Source organism: Bombus vancouverensis, chromosome 10 (assembly GCF_051014615.1).
Source record: "Bombus vancouverensis nearcticus chromosome 10, iyBomVanc1_principal, whole genome shotgun sequence".
Lineage (NCBI taxonomy): Eukaryota > Metazoa > Arthropoda > Insecta > Hymenoptera > Apidae > Bombus > Bombus vancouverensis.
Window position 1 is genome coordinate 6309541 of NC_134920.1, and position 8524 is coordinate 6318064.

Consider the following 8524-nt stretch of genomic DNA (forward strand, 5'->3'; position numbering starts at 1 on the left):
TTCTACGAATGTTCTATATAATTTCTGCATATGATCGTGGAAACATTGTAAATAAAGAAATCGATTTTATTTTGCGACGAAGATAAACGTGTTAAAAAAGATGTTATGAGATTATACTTTTTAAAATATTATTTGTGAATAGTAGAGAAAACGATTCATATTGTTTTATAATAGAAGTAGACTGAAGAGTCGAGCCATGTTTAAGGAAGAAAGTTTTGGTTTCGTGGAAAGCGACGCGAGGACGTTCGATCAGCTGATCGTCCACGTGCTCCGCGTACGCGAACAATAATCTTCCTCGATGGAGGGAAACTGTGATTAGACTCGATAGAATCTGTTTTCGAGGGAAAATAAACCAGCCTTCGTGTAACGTCAGAGCAATAACGTATCGATGAGTCGAGATGTTTCATAAACAATTAAGACAAAATGTGAAAATTTGTAATAAAAGTATAACAACCATAATCATCTTACCTTAATTTTCCCTAAATAACTGATCGAAATTGCTTCTTAAAAAGTCCATTCTTCTTTGTGCCTTATTTTCTTCTTTTATCATTTGACGATGGTTTCTTCAAATACAAATATTTTTAAAGTCTTTTGTTCCTTTTTAAGAATATTTTCTAAGATTCGGTTAATATTTTAATAACCTCGAGTGATTGTAATATTTTATTTCGAAGCGAATAGTCCGGATCTGAAAAGTGGATGTAATTAATTAACTGTTCGAAGAAAAGGCACTCGTAGCCATACGATTTTTTGCGTGTGCAAATGGACGAAAGCAGTGCATGAAAGGTGGCATTATTCGTTCGTAACGAGACCCTTCGAACGCTTCGATAACCCTTTTTATTCTGTGTTCTCGAAGCTGTGCATCAAAGTACACTTCAGCGGCGCGCGTTTAGAAAACGTTAAACGATGCTTCTGCCGGCTTTTTGTTCGCGTTCCACTTCGATACACTTCTCCAAAAGTGGCCGAGATCAATTAGAATATTCCTTTCGACGTTTCTTATTTTATATTTTCCATCTACTTTGTATCCTCTTCAATTCTTGCGTTACATTTCTCGTTTTTTATCATCTTCGGTAATTTTTCATTCGTTTCTGGAACGATACATAATTAAATTCCAAAATTATTCTTTTCTGTGTGTTGTACCATGGATGTATTTATGTATTTATGTGTGATAACTGTAGATGTTTGACGTAGAATTTTCTATTTTTCTCTCCTTACAAATTTTGTCTCCTTTCGTAACCGATCGTTTCTCAAGCCTTTTCGCCTATTTTCTAATTCTTCTCTCGTTTAACTTCCCAAAACGGCTCCCAAATTCCTCGTGAAGACCTTCGAACTTCTATCTTTAGACGAATCGTCCTTCAAACTTCTATTCAAACTATACCTACACCAAATCGAACCGGAATACTTGTCTTCGATGTCGCTCGTAGAATTTTAAAATGAGATTTTCGATCTGATTGGCGTTAAAACTATCATCGAGCTTTTGTCTCGAGTACGACCAGTGAACGATCGAAGAAAACAAACCATAAAGAACCTTCGAATCAACGTTTAACCTCTATTGAATCTTTCGTTGGAAATTCCGTTCGGTTACCATTGAAAATTTGTTCCCAGTCACTCGAAGTCTCTCTTCTTTTTCTCTGGGCCAGAAACCTCCGAAGAAACGCTCCTCGAGATATTCCGGAATCTTATCTTCGTTCAAGTTCAAGTAATATTATCAGGGAAATGCCAATTTTATCCGGGTTTGAAGTTTCTCTTGTGTTGACATCTCCACGCTTCGAACCATCTATTTCAAGAGTCTCTTCCTCAAACAAGCAACTTCTTCCTTCAACATGGCTTCTTGAAACGAACACTGCTTAAAGTGTCTTCAGAACTCTACCTCCAGTCTTAACGATCATATAGCATCTTTTACCAACATATAGCAATTACAATTTTATCTACAAATTCATCAATTTCTACGTGATTATGCACAAAATCTCCTCTTCAAATAACGAACCTCTTCTTCGAACGGAATATGTTGGAAGAAATACTTTGAAATTGTATCTTCGCACGAGTCAACCCTGCATCACCGTCAGTGATTTGATTCCCCTTTGATTTATGAAAATCGATTCGTTGAATTTAAGTCTCTTCTTTTCGTAATACTTCTTCTTTGAGCATAGGGTGCGAAACGTGAAACTTCTTTCTCTATGCTCGAGGCAAAGAAGAAATTTGAAAGAAAGAAGAAAATTGAGGCTTCTGGTATTATTCTGGACTGGTGGTGCGTGGGGTTGCGGACGAAAGAAGGCCGCACGCAGTCACGGCACAACACTTCACGGAATACTGACAAGTCAGAGCAGAAGAGGAGTCCGCGACGATGCCATGTGACCGTCATTTGTGCTCTCCTTCTCTTCTCTTCACTGCCACCACCCACGCATCTGGCAGTGGCTAGAAGAAACGCCCATGTGCGACCAAAGCAGCGTTATTTCGAGATAAACAAGGAGTACGGTCGAAGAAGCGAAATCGACGAGCGCACGTTTATGTTTCGGACTGTGTACGTACATGTGTGCACGAAGAGTGTAAAAGGGAAACTGAGGGTATATTCCTCGAAAGGCGTGAGGTATACGCGCCTCGACTAAATATAATTGCCCGCGTGAATCGGTTTCGAGCTGGAGGACGATTGGGATGACGTTGTGGAAGCTTCATGGAAAATTTCGAGATCCTTTGATAGCGGAGAAAGGATTTTCAGGGTGAATGGATGGCTAAGAACGATTTGGGGCTATTTGGGAGAACTTGAGGAAGTTTGGATCAGTTTGTTGATTGAAAGGAAAATGGTTCGTTCATAATTCACATTGTCGTTAGGTAATATGTGTTTTTATAGGTAATTATACTTCCGTTTGTTGAAGGTATCTGTGATAGAAGCACGAGTAACTTTAGTTAAAATCGGATTTCCGTAGTTCGTAAAGTTCAATTTTAAACGTCGGGGTTGACAATTTTGTCGGTAAGCAATAGTCCGCAGCTATTAGAAACACAATTTATGTTTTTGTACCAATAGAATCCACAAAATGTGAGGCATTTCCTCGATACTTCACAATCCAAGCGTTTAGAAACTCTAAAAATATTTCAACCACAGCAGTGGAAATGTAAATTTCCCGTGGGATAAACGCAATGTCAAGAACTTTTCCGTTACTACAAAACATAGAGAGAGAGATAGAGAGAAGAAAAAGAGAGATCTTAGAACCTCATTCTTCATAGAACAAAACGAAGCACAAAGATATTCCTTTCTACTCTTGCCAAAAACTATAAAACAGAGTGAGGCACATAAAAACACAAGAAAAGGTCGTTTAAATCTACGCTCTCTTCACGCTCAAACAAAGCACAACTTAAGCAACATACATCCATCCCTGTTACTACAATTTAACCCTGTTACCGTCTTTGAACTTTTATATCGTAAGTGTTCGAATACTTTCATGATTCTGTGTACTTACGATTACAAGAATTCCATTTGTCTACGAGTTCTATTTATCGGAAAATTCAATTGACGCGTTTTCTTCTTCTCCAAGATGTTCTGGTCGATCTCGAGGAAGGGTACGCGATGAGCGTGCGCGCGTACACTAGCGGCCACAAAGAATTTCAGATGGGGTAAGGTTAGTGCCGCGCGCGTGCACGCTAGCGTGTCTGTCACGCATGTGCGTACGGAAACAGAGCGGAGCGTGTGTTTCCTCCTTCGGTGCCGCACCGCTCTGCCGCGGATGGCCACGTTTCCTTTCGGTGTAGAGCACTGTGACCCCTTTACACACGGTATTCCCCTCCGTATCACGGTGTTGCGCGTAATCGGCGAAACGATCCGTCGAAATAATCCAGATTCTTAATAACACACGACGCAACAAGATTGCACGGACGAAGAACCGTTTATCGTGTTTGATCATCGCCGGGCTGCTGTGCCGCTTCGCAAGTATAAGTAATTTTGCCTACGTTTCGTGCAACGCTACAAAAATTGTCTGTGCGGAAGATACAGCGTGATACTTAATCGATGAATAAGATAAAATTTCGAAATAAATGTTAAATGAATATAAATGGGGCGCAAATTGCTCGTATAACTGGCGTTCGCTGGTTTCTTCTCTTATCTATGATTTTTCGTTCGCACAATTTAATTAGTAGAAGTTCATTTAATTGCACACTAATTAAAATTTCCAATAAATAAGATTCTTAGATAAATAAAATTCTATTGTAAATAATCTCTGCTTACGTTTTATACAAGGCAAGAAAACGCAGTTACGTAGAAGATACGGGATGATTGCTAGTGGGAGAATAGCACAAACTTCTAGAATAAATTTTATATAGACAATAGAAGTCCATTTATTAATACAAATGGGGGAGAATCAGTTGCTGTAATTGAAGCTCATACATGTAACAAGAATTGATGATTTTTCGTTTAATGGAAATACAAATTTAACAGAAATGCATTTAATCGAAGGCAGTATAAGTTAAAGTAGTACGTTGTATATAGAAAAAAAAAAGAATAAAAAAAAGAAGGCTCATAGAGAGCGAGCGAGAAAAGGATAGGCAGATGTGTTTAATTGCGAAAGGGAACGGTGCTCGAGTTTTAACGGAGAATTATATTGTTTGCTGTGGTAACTGTTGCTTGAATTATTTATGGACTTGGCATACACCTCAATACTGTGGGGATGTCGAACTACGGATTAGGTTTGTTACGTGCCACTTGGAAACTTATATCGTAGAGCATACCTACTATAGATTATTTCAATAAGCTTATCTTACAAATATACGAAATCTCTGAAAGTAAGTTGTCAAACTTTACGACAAGACATTACTTTTTCCATAATAAAATCTACTAATTCGTTGACAAAGTAAGAACAATATAAGTAGAACGCAATTAAATAATCCTTTATTTAAAGAAACAATGGTGATGGAAACTCGCGAAATAAAAATTTCTAAACTTTATATTCATACATTAATGAAATTATCAAAGTAAGAGGAAAATCGTTATGCTAGTAAGTTATTAGATAATCGTCCTGAGAAGAAATTAAAAATACAATAATCTAAAGGTGTGTCAATGATTTATGATTTATTAGGCGTTTGTATTCTTTCGCCTAACATCGTGTTCTTCTTCAGCAAGTGAAACACGTGAATGAGAAACGGCTGTAGAGTTGCTCTTTCAAATTCGAAGAAACAATCTGGTCTGTCCGTGGCTCGTGCTGTCTCGTGCCACACGTTCAAACGTTGAAAAATGTGACCGCTTTTCATTCAGCTCGTCGATTTGCCAGAGCAGAATGGAAGGAAGAAAAGCATTTGGCTGACACGTGTTACGCACGTTGACTAGACACCGGGGTTCCGGCACTTTTTGCCTCCTAAACTCGTCTTTTCATTTTCTTATGCGCTATTGTATCACTAGTTATATATCAGATTGTTATACGAATGCTTGTTTATTGTTGTAAATCGTTGAAAAATTAACGATAGAAATTATTCAATTATTCGAAAAATTTGCTCTGGGAAAATAATTTTTATTTTAGTATCTGGTTTGAGAGTTTCATGTCTTCGATCTTGTACTTTTTATTTCAAAGAGCGCACTGGATACTTCATATTTTCCATTCCAAAGAATATTCTGGAAATTTCATACATATTTTCTATTTCTTTTACTTTATTTTTATTACTATGTAGATTTTACGTTCCTACGCTTTTTCCTTCCTTTTCTACCTATCTTTTATAATTCAGCTTTGAAGCACGGGAATAGAAAACAGATCTAGGACATTCCCTGAACCTTTCTCCATCCACGTGCCATTGTCACGTAAACTTAGGGGTTGGTTGATGAAAATAAAAAATAGCTGAGTCGTAACACAACTATCGTCTTTATTTCACAGCACAGGTTTACACAGATCGGAGAGATGTTCACTGTTCGATAGTTTTGTCTATTTCTCCTCAGGTGTTCTCGTCTCATTACGGAGGAAAGCTTAGTATGGGTGCTTTTTAATTAACAACGCGGATTCGCTGTTCGCACCTTCCGTTAGGAAAAGTGAGGGTAACGATCCACGATGCCAATTGGTTATGGATCATGTTAATAAATGAAGATAGGAGGAGAAAGCCTCCTATCAACGCGGCCAGTAGGTAATATTGTTTATGAAAAAAATCAGCTTTTTCGTTAGTCCAGTATTGGGTTTTTCCCATTAAGTAACTACCCGCTTTCCCCGTAATTAGTGAGGACGTATAACAACCTAAGGGCTGTTTCAAGGACCATCCATAAACAGATAATAGAAATAATAAACTTAAAAAATTTAGGTTTATGGTGGGTCCCTGGGGTAATTGAGGGTACGGACCGAAGACCTGCACACATCCTGCCTCTAATATGAATCGCCGTTACACCATCTTCAAAGCATCGTATTACGCGACAAGGTCCACGGAACAAAATTCAAGCATCGTAAACAAAACCTGTCATCGTTGTTCTCTGGCCTTCCATTTCGATTCAGAAATATTCGTTTCTTATTAGCGTTCGTCCTAATTTTCCTAGAAATCAAAGAACGGAAGTTACCAGAGAGAAATTCAGTGGACGAAGACGAAAAAACAAAGCGTTCGTCGAGGTCGTAGGAAGGCCGAAGGAAGCTCTTTCGAGCTTTCCTCGTTGAAAGCCTCTTCCTGAGACAATGGTCTTAACAGCTGTAAGCGAAGGTACCGATAATCAGCGGCGTCTTCGACGGAAGCAAGACGAATGCATAATGAGCTCACGCATTCAGTCACGTTTTAGTGTTCTCCTCTTCTTCTTCTGCTTCTTCCACTCTCACACCATCATCCAACCAAGGGAATTTGAATTTCTAATGATGTACGAGCTTGGAGAGGATTATCCGCGAACGTACGTCGCCTTCTTTGGTTCTGCGAACGTATACGTTTTGTACTACCAATGAATTAAACTGGATAAAGGTAAATATTTTCTCTGATGAGATATCCTATACGATAGAATCTTCTATTGTCTTGGCTGAAATTCTTTTTCCTGGAGAGAATAATGATGATTTCTAAGTGATTTCTAAATGTTCAGGTTGATATTTTGGAAAGAAAGCCCTTTGCGTAAGAGGAGTTAAATTTTTTGAACTGATTCATCCTTGGACGGTAGAAGCTGTATCAATTCTGATTTCACATTTTATCACTTTTTAAGCTGCATTTACGTATTATTGTTCTGTATGATTTTACTTTTTAAGCTAATTTAGTTAATTTTCAATCAATTCTACGGTCAATTGCTATGAGATAAAATATTTGACTCTTGTGAAGGTAAATATCCAGTATCTGATCAAGAAATAAAAGTGGACAAATTTCGATAATTGCGATGTTAGAGTATTTTTTATTTATTTGTCTTTTTTTAGAACAGAACCATGATAACGATTTAATTAACGAGATAAATTTGCGCTATTTCTGACGTAGTAATCGAATTAATTAAAACACTGTATTATTATAAAGAAGACATCTCTGTCGCCCAGTTTCAGTCGCCTATAGGGCGACTATATTGCGATGTCCTAAGTCCTAAATTAAAGCAATTAGGGACACTGATTGAGCGCCACCGGTGGAGAAAAGAATCATCGATTGACAATAAAATTATCCATACTTGCTTAGGGTATAGGAATTAGTATGAGGGGGAGCAGCTAATTCCGGCAGTCAGGAGTCAACACTCGTGCGAATAGCATAGCGTTCTATCCATCCCAATTATAGTCTCAATATATATTTCCTGTTACACGTTCTAAACCTTTATCATGCAATGTATTTAATTCCTTCAGTTTCGAAATTTACCACTGACTGTTCATATCAGCGATCCTCCGATTGTTTTGAGCAGTGTATTTGCACTAAATTCCAAGAAACGTGCATGTGTAAAATATGTGAATATTCTTTGACGCTTTCATTTTTATACATTCTACACAAAATATATAATACAACATAGGATTGCTAGAAAAATTCGAGCAAAACCTGTATATAAAATCTTTTCTTGCCTTCCATTTCAATTGTGCGTGCGATGATAAAATTGTACGTGCACGTACTGTGGCATTTTCATTTCTACACATATTGTGTAAAATATTTGATACAACATTAAATTGATTGAAAAATTCGAACGAAATTTAAATATAAAATATTTCTTAAGTTTTCTCTAATATAGAATTTCAAACGAACAACAAATATTCTTCGTTACTCACACTTTCATGTGTACAACCATATGAGTACAATATTTGCACTTACACGTCGTTACGGTATATCAGGTTATCGAATAGAATACTGCGGTACTGGAAATGGACCGTGTAATGCAGACCATGTACGGCAAAAACCCTATAACAGATTCACTTTTTGAAACGCTGACGCGCAATTAAGGCAGCCGAACGATGAACAAGTAGCGAAATAAGAGTCGTTCTACCGCGTGGACCACTATAAAGCAGGGAAAATTAATTTTCGACCGAGGGTTCGAGGGTAAAAGTATAACCGCGCATCTGCAAAGGGTGAATATTCCGGTGAGTTCATAGGAGTTGGATGTTGAATGGAAAATTGAGAATGAAAAATATGTCGGTGCATA

At 37.6% G+C, this 8524-nt stretch overlaps 1 protein-coding gene across 1 annotated transcript in view; it reads right to left on the reverse strand.

The window, feature by feature from the left end:
• The window catches only part of stumps (DBB domain-containing protein stumps), a 45464-nt gene extending 43118 nt beyond the window's left edge, over positions 1-2346 (reverse strand). The window contains exon 1 of the mRNA XM_033336121.2: positions 469-2346. The gene's annotated coding sequence lies outside the window, so the exon portion shown is untranslated. The remainder of the gene's footprint in view (positions 1-468) is intronic.
• Between the last annotated feature and the right edge of the window lie 6178 nt (positions 2347-8524).